Here is a 12,500-nt window from a genome sequence, read left to right as displayed (position 1 = left end):
AGATGTGTGTGACTGTGTGTGTGTGTGTGTCTGAACTGTTCTCAGCTCACTAATGCTGTACACAGGGCGCTGAGACTCCCGGGGAGGTGTGTGTGTGTGAACCGTTCTCAGCTCACTAAAACCGGACACTGGGCGCTGAGACTCCCGGGGAGGTGTGAGTGTCTGAACCGATCTCAGCTCACTAATGCCGGACACTGGGCGCTGAGACTCCCGGGGAGGTGTGAGTGTGTGAACCGATCTCAGCTCACTAATGCCGGGCACTGGGCGCTGAGACTCCCGGGGAGGTGTGTGTGCCTGAACCAGTCTCAGCTCACTAAGTGTGAGTGTGTGTGTGTGTGTGCGTGTGTGTGTGTGTGTGTGTGTGTGTGTGAGGGTGTGAACCGATCTCAGCTCACTAATGCCGGACACTGTGCGCTGAGACTCCCGGGGAGGTCTGAGTGTGTGAACCGATCTCAGCTCACTCATACCGGGCACTGGGCGATGAGAATCCCGGGGATGTGTGTGTGTGTGTGTGTGTGTGTGTGTGTGTGTGTGTGTGTGTGTGTGTGTGTGTGTGTGTGTGGACCGATCTCAGCTAAGTGTGAGTGTGAGTGTGCGTGTGTGTGTGAAACGATCTCAGCTCACTAATGCCGGGTACTGGGCGCTGAGATTCCCGGGGATGTGTGTGTGCCTGAACCAGTCTCAGCTCACTAAGTGTGAGTGTGAGTGTGTGTGTGTGTGTGTGTGTGTGTGTGTGTGTGTGTGTGTGAACCGATCTCAGCTAAGTGTGAGTGTGTGAACCCATTTCAGCTCACTGATGCCGGACACTGGGCGCTGAGACTCTCGGGGAGGTGTGAGTGTGTGAACCGATCTCAGCTCACTAATGCCGGAGACTGTGCGCTGAGACTCCCGGGGAGGGGTGTGTGTGAGAACCGATCTCAGCTCACTAAGTGTGTGTGTGTGTGTGTGTGTGTGTGAACCGATCTCAGCTCACTAATGCCGGACACTGGGCGCTGATACTCTCGGAGAGTTGTGTGTGTGTATGTGTGTGTGTGTGTGTGTGTGAGTGTGTGTCTGAACTGTTCTCAGCTCACTAATGCTGTACACAGGGCGCTGAGACTCCCGGGGAGGTGTGTGTGTGTGAACCGTTCTCAGCTCACTAATACCGGACACTGGGCGCTGAGACTTCGGGGGAGATGTGTGTGTGTGAACGCCTCTCAGCTCACTAATGCTGGACACTGGGCGCTGAGACTCCCGGGGATGTGTGTGTGCCTGAACCAGTCTCAGCTCACTAAGTGTGAGTGTGAGTGTGAGTGTGTGTGTGTGTGTGTGTGTGTGTGTGTGTGTGTGTGTGTGTGTGTGTGTGTGGTGAACAGATCTCAGCTCACTAATGCTGGACACTGGGCGCTGAGACTCCCGGGGAGGTGTGTGTGGGTGTGAACCGATCTCAGCTCACTAATGCCGGACACTGGACACTGAGGCTCCCGGGGAGATGTGTGTGTGCGTGTGTGAACAGATCTCAGCTCACTAATGCTGGACACAGGGCGCTGAGACTCCCGGTGAGGTGTGTGTGTGTGTGTGTGTGTGTGTGTGTGTGTGTGTGTGTGTGTGTGTGTGTGTGTGTGTATGTGTGTGTGTGAACCGATCTCAGCTCACTAATGCCGGACACTGGGCGCTGAGACTCCCGGGGTGATGTGTGTGTTTGTGAACTGTTCTCAGCTCACTAACGCCGGACACTGGACACTGAGGTTCCGGGGAGGTGTGTGTGTGTGAACCGATCTCAGCTCACTAATGCTGGATACTGGGCGCTGAGACTCCCGGGGAGGTGTGACTGTGTGAACCGATCTCAGCTCACTAATACCGGACACTGGGCGCCGAGACTCCCGTGGAGGTGTGAGTGTGTGAATCGATCTCAGCTCACTAATACCGGAGACTGGGCGCTGAGACTCCCGGGGCGGTGTGAGTGTGTGAACCGATCTCAGCTCACTCATACCGGGCACTGGGCGCTGAGACTCCCGGGGAGGTGTGTGTGTGTGAACCGATCTCAGCTCACTAATGCTGGGCACTGTGCGCTGAGACTACCGGGGAGGGGTGTCTGTGAGAACCGATCTCAGCTCACTAAGTGTGTGTGTGTGTGTGTGTGTGTGTGTGTGTGTGTGTGTGAACCGATCTCAGCTCACAAATGCCGGACACTGGGCGCTGAGACTCTCGGGGAGGTGTGAGTGTGTGAACCGATCTCAGCTCACTAATGCCGGACACTGGGCGCTGATACTCTCGGGGAGTTGTGTGTGTGTGTGTGTGTGTGTGTGTGTGTGTGTGTGTTTCTGTGTGACCGATCTCAGCTCACTAAGTGTGTGTATGTGTGTGTGTGTGTGTGTGTGTGTGTGTGTCTGAACTGTTCTCAGCTCACTAATGCTGTACACAGGGCGCTGAGACTCCCGGGGAGATGTGTGTGTGTGTCTGAACTGTTCTCAGCTCACTAATGCTGTACACAGGGCGCTGAGACTCCCGGGGAGGTGTGTGTGTGTGAACCGTTCTCAGCTCACTAATACCGGACACTGGGCGCTGAGACTCCCGGGGAGGTGTGAGTGTCTGAACCGATCTCAGCTCACTAATGCCGGACACTGGGCGCTGAGACTCCCGGGGAGGTGTGAGTGTGTGAACCGATCTCAGCTCACTAATGCCGGGCACTGGGCGCTGAGACTCCCGGGGAGGTGTGTGTGCCTGAACCAGTCTCAGCTCACTAAGTGTGAGTGTGTGTGTGTGTGCGTGTGTGTGTGCGTGTGTGTGTGAGGGTGTGAACCGATCTCAGCTCACTAATGCCGGACACTGTGCGCTGAGACTCCCGGGGAGGTCTGAGTGTGTGAACCGATCTCAGCTCACTCATACCGGGCACTGGGCGATGAGAATCCCGGGGATGTGTGTGTGTGTGTGTGTGTGTGTGTGTGTGTGTGTGTGTGTGGACCGATCTCAGCTAAGTGTGAGTGTGAGTGTGCGTGTGTGTGTGAAACGATCTCAGCTCACTAATGCCGGGTACTGGGCGCTGAGATTCCCGGGGAGGTGTGTGTGCGTGAACCAGTCTCAGCTCACTAAGTGTGAGTGTGAGTGTGTGTGTGTGTGTGTGTGTGTGTGTGTGTGTGTGTGTGTGTGTGTGTGTGTGTGTGTGTGTGAACCGATCTCAGCTAAGTGTGAGTGTGTGAACCCATTTCAGCTCACTGATGCCGGACACTGGGCGCTGAGACTCGCGGGGAGGTGTGTGTGTGTGTGTGTGTGTGTGTGTGTGTGTGTGTGTGTGTGTGTGTGTGTGTGTGTGTGTGTGTGTGTGTGAACCGATCTCAGCTCACAAATGCCGGACACTGGGCGCTGAGACTCTCGGGGAGGTGTGAGTGTGTGAACCGATCTCAGCTCACTAATGCCGGAGACTGTGCGCTGAGACTCCCGGGGAGGGGTGTGTGTGAGAACCGATCTCAGCTCACTAAGTGTGTGTGTGTGTGTGTGGGTGTGTGTGTGTGTGTGTGTGTGTGTGTGTGTGTGTGTGTGTGTGTGAACCGATCTCAGCTCACTAATGCCGGACACTGGGCGCTGATACTCTCGGGGAGTTGTGTGTGTGTATGTGTGTGTGTGTGTGTGTGTGTGTGTGTGTGTGTGTGTGTGTGTGTGTGTGTATGTGTGTGTGTGAACCGATCTCAGCTCACTAATGCCGGACACTGGGCGCTGAGACTCCCGGGGTGATGTGTGTGTTTGTGAACTGTTCTCAGCTCACTAATGCCGGACACTGGACACTGAGGTTCCGGGGAGGTGTGTGTGTGTGAACCGATCTCAGCTCACTAATGCTGGATACTGGGCGCTGAGACACCCGGGGAGGTGTGAGTGTGTGAACCGATCTCAGCTCACTAATACCGGACACTGGGCGCCGAGACTCCCGTGGAGGTGTGAGTGTGTGAATCGATCTCAGCTCACTAATACCGGAGACTGGGCGCTGAGACTCCCGGGGCGGTGTGAGTGTGTGAACCGATCTCAGCTCACTAATGCCGGACACTGGGCGCTGAGACTTCGGGGGAGATGTGTGTGTGTGAACCCCTCTCAGCTCACTAATGCTGGACACTGGGCGCTGAGACTCCCGGGGAGGTGTGTGTGCCTGAACCAGTCTCAGCTCACTAAGTGTGAGTGTGAGTGTGAGTGTGAGTGTGTGTGTGTGTGTGTGTCTGTGTGTGTGTGTGTCTGTGTGTGTGTGTGTGTGTGTGTGGTGAACTGATCTCAGCTCACTAATGCTGGACACTGGGCGCTGAGACTCCCGGGGAGGTGTGTGTGGGTGTGAACCGATCTCAGCTCACTAATGCCGGACACTGGACACTGAGGCTCCCGGGGAGATGTGTGTGTGCGTGTGTGAACCGATCTCAGCTCACTAACGCCGGACACTAGACACTGAGGTTCCGGGGAGGTGTGTGTGTGTGAACCGTTCTCAGCTCACAAATGCCGGACACTGGGCGCTGAGACTCTCGGGGAGGTGTGAGTGTGTGAACCGATCTCAGCTCACTATTGCCGGACACTGGGCGCTGATACTCTCGGGGAGTTGTGTGTGTGTGTGTGTGTGTGTGTGTGTGTGTGTGTGTGTGTGTGTGTGTGTGTGTGTGTGTGTGTGTGTGTGTGTGTGTGTGTGTGTGTTTCTGTGTGACCGATCTCAGCTCACTAAGTGTGTGTATGTGTGTGTGTGTGTGTGTGTGTGTGTGTCTGAACTGTTCTCAGCTCACTAATGCTGTACACAGGGCGCTGAGACTCCCGGGGAGATGTGTGTGCGTGTGTGTGTGTGTGTCTGAACTGTTCTCAGCTCACTAATGCTGTACACAGGGCGCTGAGACACCCGGGGAGGTGTGTGTGTGTGAACCGTTCTCAGCTCACTAATACCGGACACTGGGCGCTGAGACTCCCGGGGAGGTGTGAGTGTCTGAACCGATCTCAGCTCACTAATGCCGGACACTGGGCGCTGAGACTCCCGGGGAGGTGTGAGTGTGTGAACCGATCTCAGCTCACTAACGCCGGGCACTGGTCGCTGAGACTCCCGGGGAGGTGTGTGTGCCTGAACCAGTCTCAGCTCACTAAGTGTGAGTGTGTGTGTGTGTGCGTGTGTGTGTGTGTGTGTGTGTGTGTGAGGGTGTGAACCGATCTCAGCTCACTAATGCCGGACACTGTGCGCTGAGACTCCCGGGGAGGTCTGAGTGTGTGAACCGATCTCAGCTCACTCATACCGGGCACTGGGCGATGAGAATCCCGGGGATGTGTGTGTGTGTGTGTGTGTGTGTGTGTGTGTGTGTGTGTGTGTGTGTGTGTGTGTGTGTGTGTGTGTGTGTGTGTGTGTGGACCGATCTCAGCTAAGTGTGAGTGTGAGTGTGCGTGTGTGTGTGAAACGATCTCAGCTCACTAATGCCGGGTACTGGGCGCTGAGATTCCCGGGGAGGTGTGTGTGCGTGAACCAGTCTCAGCTCACTAAGTGTGAGTGTGAGTGTGTGTGTGTGTGTGTGTGTGTGTGTGTGTGTGTGTGTGTGTGTGAACCGATCTCAGCTAAGTGTGAGTGTGTGAACCCATTTCAGCTCACTGATGCCGGACACTGGGCGCTGAGACTCGCGGGGAGGTGTGTGTGTGTGTGTGTGTGTGTGTGTGTGTGTGTGAACCGATCTCAGCTCACAAATGACGGACACTGGGCGCTGAGACTCTCGGGGAGGTGTGAGTGTGTGAACCGATCTCAGCTCACTAATGCTGGGCACTGTGCGCTGAGACTACCGGGGAGGGGTGTCTGTGAGAACCGATCTCAGCTCACTAAGTGTGTGTGTGTGTGTGTGTGTGTGTGTGTGTGTGTGAACCGATCTCAGCTCACAAATGCCGGACACTGGGCGCTGAGACTCTCGGGGAGGTGTGTGTGTGTGAACCGTTCTCAGCTCACTAATACCGGACACTGGGCGCTGAGACTCCCGGGGAGGTGTGAGTGTCTGAACCGATCTCAGCTCACTAATGCCGGACACTGGGCGCTGAGACTCCCGGGGAGGTGTGAGTGTGTGAACCGATCTCAGCTCACTAATGCCGGGCACTGGGCGCTGAGACTCCCGGGGAGGTGTGTGTGCCTGAACCAGTCTCAGCTCACTAAGTGTGAGTGTGTGTGTGTGTGCGTGTGTGTGTGTGTGTGTGTGTGTGAGGGTGTGAACCGATCTCAGCTCACTAATGCCGGACACTGTGCGCTGAGACTCCCGGGGAGGTCTGAGTGTGTGAACCGATCTCAGCTCACTCATACCGGGCACTGGGCGATGAGACTCCCGGGGATGTGTGTGTGTGTGTGTGTGTGTGTGTGTGTGTGTGTGTGTGTGTGTGTGTGTGTGTGTGTGTGTGTGTGTGGACCGATCTCAGCTAAGTGTGAGTGTGAGTGTGCGTGTGTGTGTGAAACGATCTCAGCTCACTAATGCCGGGTACTGGGCGCTGAGATTCCCGGGGAGGTGTGTGTGCGTGAACCAGTCTCAGCTCACTAAGTGTGAGTGTGAGTGTGTGTGTGTGTGTGTGTGTGTGTGTGTGTGTGTGTGTGAACCGATCTCAGCTAAGTGTGAGTGTGTGAACCCATTTCAGCTCACTGATGCCGGACACTGGGCGCTGAGACTCGCGGGGAGGTGTGTGTGTGTGTGTGTATGTGTGTGTGTGTGTGTGTGTGTGAGTGTGTGTCTGAAGTGTTCTCAGCTCACTAATGCTGTACACAGGGCGCTGAGACTCCCGGGGAGGTGTGTGTGTGTGAACCGTTCTCAGCTCACTAATACCGGACACTGGGCGCTGAGACTCCCGGGGAGGTGTGTGTGCCTGAACCAGTCTCAGCTCACTAAGTGTGAGTGTGAGTGTGAGTGTGTGTGTGTGTGTGTGTCTGTGTGTGTGTGTGTGTGTGTGTGTGTGTGGTGAACTGATCTCAGCTCACTAATGCTGGACACTGGGCGCTGAGACTCCCGGGGAGGTGTGTGTGGGTGTGAACCGATCTCAGCTCACTAATGCCGGACACTGGACACTGAGGCTCCCGGGGAGATGTGTGTGTGCGTGTGTGAACAGATCTCAGCTCACTAATGCTGGACACAGGGCGCTGAGACTCCCGGTGAGGTGTGTGTGTGTGTGTGTGTGTGTGTGTGTGTGTGTGTGTGTGTGTGTGTGTGTGTGTATGTGTGTGTGTGAACCGATCTCAGCTCACTAATGCCGGACACTGGGCGCTGAGACTCCCGGGGTGATGTGTGTGTTTGTGAACTGTTCTCAGCTCACTAACGCCGGACACTGGACACTGAGGTTCCGGGGAGGTGTTTGTGTGTGAACCGATCTCAGCTCACTAATGCTGGATACTGGGCGCTGAGACTCCCGGGGAGGTGTGAGTGTGTGAACCGATCTCAGCTCACTAATACCGGACACTGGGCGCCGAGACTCCCGTGGAGGTGTGAGTGTGTGAATCGATCTCAGCTCACTAATACCGGAGACTGGGCGCTGAGACTCCCGGGGCGGTGTGAGTGTGTGAACCGATCTCAGCTCACTCATACCGGGCACTGGGCGCTGAGACTCCCGGGGAGGTGTGTGTGTGTGTGTGTGTGTGTGTGTGTGTGTGTGTGTGTGTGAACCGATCTCAGCTCACAAATGCTGGGCACTGTGCGCTGAGACTACCGGGGAGGGGTGTCTGTGAGAACCGATCTCAGCTCACTAAGTGTGTGTGTGTGTGTGTGTGTGTGTGTGTGTGTGTGTGTGTGTGAACCGATCTCAGCTCACAAATGCCGGACACTGGGCGCTGAGACTCTCGGGGAGGTGTGTGTGTGTGTGTGTGTGTGTGTGTGTGTGTGTGTGTGTGTGTGTGTGTGTGAACCGATCTCAGCTCACTAATGCCGGACACTGGGCGCTGATACTCTCGGGGAGTTGTGTGTGTGTATGTGTGTGTGTGTGTGTGTGTGTGTGTGTGTGTGTGTGTGTGTGTGTGTGTGTGTGTGTGTGTGAGTGTGTGTCTGTACTGTTCTCAGCTCACTAATGCTGTACACAGGGCGCTGAGACTCCCGGGGAGGTGTGTGTGTGTGAACCGTTCTCAGCTCACTAATACCGGACACTGGGCGCTGAGACTCCCGGGGAGGTGTGAGTGTGTGAACCGATCTCAGCTCACTAATACCGGACACTGGTCGCTGAGACTCCCGGGGAGGTTTGTGTGCCTGAACCAGTCTCCGCTCACTAAGTGTGAGTGTGAGTGTGTGTGTGTGTGTGTGTGTGTGTGTGTATGTGTGCGTGTAGTGAACCGATCTCAGCTCACTAATGCTGGAAACTGGGCGCTGAGACTCCAGGGGAGGTGTGAGGGTGTGAACCGATCTCAGCTCACTAATACCGGACACTGAGCGCTGAGAGTCCCGGGGAGGGGTGTCTGTGAGAACCGATCTCAGCTCACTAAGTGTGTGTGTGTGTGTGTATGTGTGTGTGTGTGTGTGTGTGTGTGTGTGTGTGTGTGTGTGTGAACCGATCTCAGCTCACAAATGCCGGACACTGGGCGCTGAGACTCTCGGGGAGGTGTGAGTGTGTGAACCGATCTCAGCTCACTAATGCCGGACACTGGGCGCTGATACTCTCGGGGAGTTGTGTGTGTGTGTGTGTGTGTGTGTGTGTGTGTGTGTGTGTGTGTGTGTGTGTGTGTTTCTGTGTGACCGATCTCAGCTCACTAAGTGTGTGTATGTGTGTGTGTGTGTGTGTGTGTGTGTCTGAACTGTTCTCAGCTCACTAATGCTGTACACAGGGCGCTGAGACTCCCGGGGAGATGTGTGTGTGTGTCTGAACTGTTCTCAGCTCACTAATGCTGTACACAGGGCGCTGAGACTCCCGGGGAGGTGTGTGTGTGTGAACCGTTCTCAGCTCACTAATACCGGACACTGGGCGCTGAGACTCCCGGGGAGGTGTGAGTGTCTGAACCGATCTCAGCTCACTAATGCCGGACACTGGGCGCTGAGACTCCCGGGGAGGTGTGAGTGTGTGAACCGATCTCAGCTCACTAATGCCGGGCACTGGGCGCTGAGACTCCCGGGGAGGTGTGTGTGCCTGAACCAGTCTCAGCTCACTAAGTGTGAGTGTGTGTGTGTGTGCGTGTGTGTGTGTGTGTGTGTGTGAGGGTGTGAACCGATCTCAGCTCACTAATGCCGGACACTGTGCGCTGAGACTCCCGGGGAGGTCTGAGTGTGTGAACCGATCTCAGCTCACTCATACCGGGCACTGGGCGATGAGACTCCCGGGGATGTGTGTGTGTGTGTGTGTGTGTGTGTGTGTGTGTGTGTGTGTGTGTGTGTGTGTGTGTGTGTGTGTGTGTGTGTGTGTGTGGACCGATCTCAGCTAAGTGTGTGTGAGTGTGCGTGTGTGTGTGAAACGATCTCAGCTCACTAATGCCGGGTACTGGGCGCTGAGATTTCCGGGGAGGTGTGTGTGCGTGAACCAGTCTCAGCTCACTAAGTGTGAGTGTGAGTGTGTGTGTGTGTGTGTGTGTGTGTGTGTGTGTGTGTGTGTGTGTGTGTGAACCGATCTCATCTAAGTGTGAGTGTGTGAACCCATTTCAGCTCACTGATGCCGGACATTGGGCGCTGAGACTCGCGGGGAGGTGTGTGTGTGTGTGTGTGTGTGTGTGTGTGTGTGTGTGTGAACCGATCTCAGCTCACAAATGCCGGACACTGGGCGCTGAGACTCTCGGGGAGGTGTGAGTGTGTGAACCGATCTCAGCTCACTAATGCCGGAGACTGTGCGCTGAGACTCCCGGGGAGGGGTGTGTGTGAGAACCGATCTCAGCTCACTAAGTGTGTGTGTGTGTGTGTGTGTGTGTGTGTGTGTGTGTGAACCGATCTCAGCTCACTAATGCCGGACACTGGGCGCTGATACTCTCGGGGAGTTGTGTGTGTGTATGTGTGTGTGTGTGTGTGTGTGTGTGTGTGTGTGTGTGTGTGTGTGTGTGTGTGTGTGTGTGAGTGTGTGTGTGTGTGTGTGTGTGTGTGTGTGTGTGAACCGATCTCAGCTCACAAATGCCGGACACTGGGCGCTGAGACTCTCGGGGAGGTGTGAGTGTGTGAAACGATCTCAGCTCACTAATGCCGGAGACTGTGCGCTGAGACTCCCGGGGAGGGGTGTGTGTGAGAACCGATCTCAGCTCACTAAGTGTGTGTGTGTGTGTGTGTGTGTGTGTGTGTGTGTGTGTGTGTGTGTGTGTGTGTGTGTGTGTGTGTGTGTGTGTGTGTGTGTGTGTGTGTGTGTGTGTGAACCGATCTCAGCTCACTAATGCCGGACACTGGGCGCTGATACTCTCGGGGAGTTGTGTGTGTGTATGTGTGTGTGTGTGTGTGTGTGTGTGTGTGTGAGTGTGTGTCTGAACTGTTCTCAGCTCACTAATGCTGTACACAGGGCGCTGAGACTCCCGGGGAGGTGTGTGTGTGTGAACCGTTCTCAGCTCAATAATACCGGACACTGGGCGCTGAGACTCCCGGGGAGGTGTGAGTGTGTGAACCGATCTCAGCTCACTAATACCGGACACTGGTCGCTGAGACTCCCGGGGAGGTTTGTGTGCCTGAACCAGTCTCCGCTCACTAAGTGTGAGTGTGAGTGTGTGTGTGTGTGTGTGTGTGTGTGTGTGTGTGTGTGTATGTGTGCGTGTGGTGAACCGATCTCAGCTCACTAATGCTGGAAACTGGGCGCTGAGACTCCAGGGGAGGTGTGAGGGTGTGAACCGATCTCAGCTCACTAATACCGGACACTGAGCGCTGAGAGTCCCGGGGAGGTGTGAGTGTGTGAACCGATCTCAGCTCACTAATACCGGACACATGGGCGCCCAGACTCCCGGGGAGGTGTGAGTGTGTGAACCGATCTCAGCTCACTAATACCAGAGACTGGGCGCTGAGAGTCCCGGGGATGTGTGTGTGTGTGTGTGTGTGTGTGTGCGTGTGTGTGTGTGTGTGTGTGTGTGGACCGATCTCAGCTAAGTGTGAGTGTGAGTGTGCGTGTGTGTGTGTGTGTGTGTGTGTGTGTGTGTGTGTGTGTGGTGAACCGATCTCAGCTCACTAATGCTGGACACTGGGCGCTGAGACTCCCGGGGAGGTGTGAGGGTATGAACCGATCTCAGCTCACTAATACCGGACACTGGGCGCTGAGACACCCGGGGAGGTTTGAGTGTGTGAACCGATCTCAGCTCACTAATACCGGACACTGGGCGCCGAGACTCCCGGGGAGGTGTGAGTGTGTGAACCGATCTCAGCTCACTAATACCGGAGACTGGGCGCTGAGACTCCCGGGGCGGTGTGAGTGTGTGAACCGACCTCAGCTCACTCTTACCGGGCACCTGGCGATGAGACTCCCGGGGATGTGTGTGTGTGTGTGTTTGTGTGTGTGTGTGGACCGATCTCAGCGAAGTGTGAGTGTGAGTGTGCGTGTGTGTGTGAAACGATCTCAGCTCACTAATGCCGGGTACTGGGCGCTGAGACTCCCGGGGAGGTGTGTGTGCGTGAACCAGTCTAAGCTCACTAAGTGTGAGTGTGAGTGTTTGTGTGTGTGTGTGTGTGTGTGAACCGATCTCAGCTAAGTGTGAGTGTGTGAACCCATTTCAGCTCACTGATGCCGGACACTGGGCGCTGAGACTCCCGGGGAGGTGTGTGTGTGTCTGTGTGTGTGTGTGTGTGTGAAACGATCTCAGCTCACAAATGCCGGACACTGGGCGCTGAGACTCCAGGGGAGGTGTGAGGGTGTGAACCGATCTCAGCTCACTAATACCGGACACTGAGCGCTGAGAGTCCCGGGGAGGTGTGAGTGTGTGAACCGATCTCAGCTCACTAATACCGGACACATGGGCGCCCAGACTCCCGGGGAGGTGTGAGTGTGTGAACCGATCTCAGCTCACTAATACCAGAGACTGGGCGCTGAGACTCCCGGGGATGTGTGTGTGTGTGTGTGTGTGTGTGTGCGTGTGTGTGTGTGTGTGTGTGTGTGGACCGATCTCAGCTAAGTGTGAGTGTGAGTGTGCGTGTGTGTGTGTGTGTGTGTGTGTGTGTGTGTGTGTGTGTGTGTGGTGAACCGATCTCAGCTCACTAATGCTGGACACTGGGCGCTGAGACTCCCGGGGAGGTGTGAGGGTATGAACCGATCTCAGCTCACTAATACCGGACACTGGGCGCTGAGACACCCGGGGAGGTTTGAGTGTGTGAACCGATCTCAGCTCACTAATACCGGACACTGGGCGCCGAGACTCCCGGGGAGGTGTGAGTGTGTGAACCGATCTCAGCTCACTAATACCGGAGACTGGGCGCTGAGACTCCCGGGGCGGTGTGAGTGTGTGAACCGACCTCAGCTCACTCTTACCGGGCACCTGGCGATGAGACTCCCGGGGATGTGTGTGTGTGTGTGTTTGTGTGTGTGTGTGGACCGATCTCAGCGAAGTGTGAGTGTGAGTGTGCGTGTGTGTGTGAAACGATCTCAGCTCACTAATGCCGGGTACTGGGCGCTGAGACTCCCGGGGAGGTGTGTGT

This window comes from Hypanus sabinus, chromosome 12 (genome assembly GCF_030144855.1).
Source record: "Hypanus sabinus isolate sHypSab1 chromosome 12, sHypSab1.hap1, whole genome shotgun sequence".
NCBI lineage: Eukaryota > Metazoa > Chordata > Chondrichthyes > Myliobatiformes > Dasyatidae > Hypanus > Hypanus sabinus.
This window is presented reverse-complemented; position numbering follows the sequence as displayed.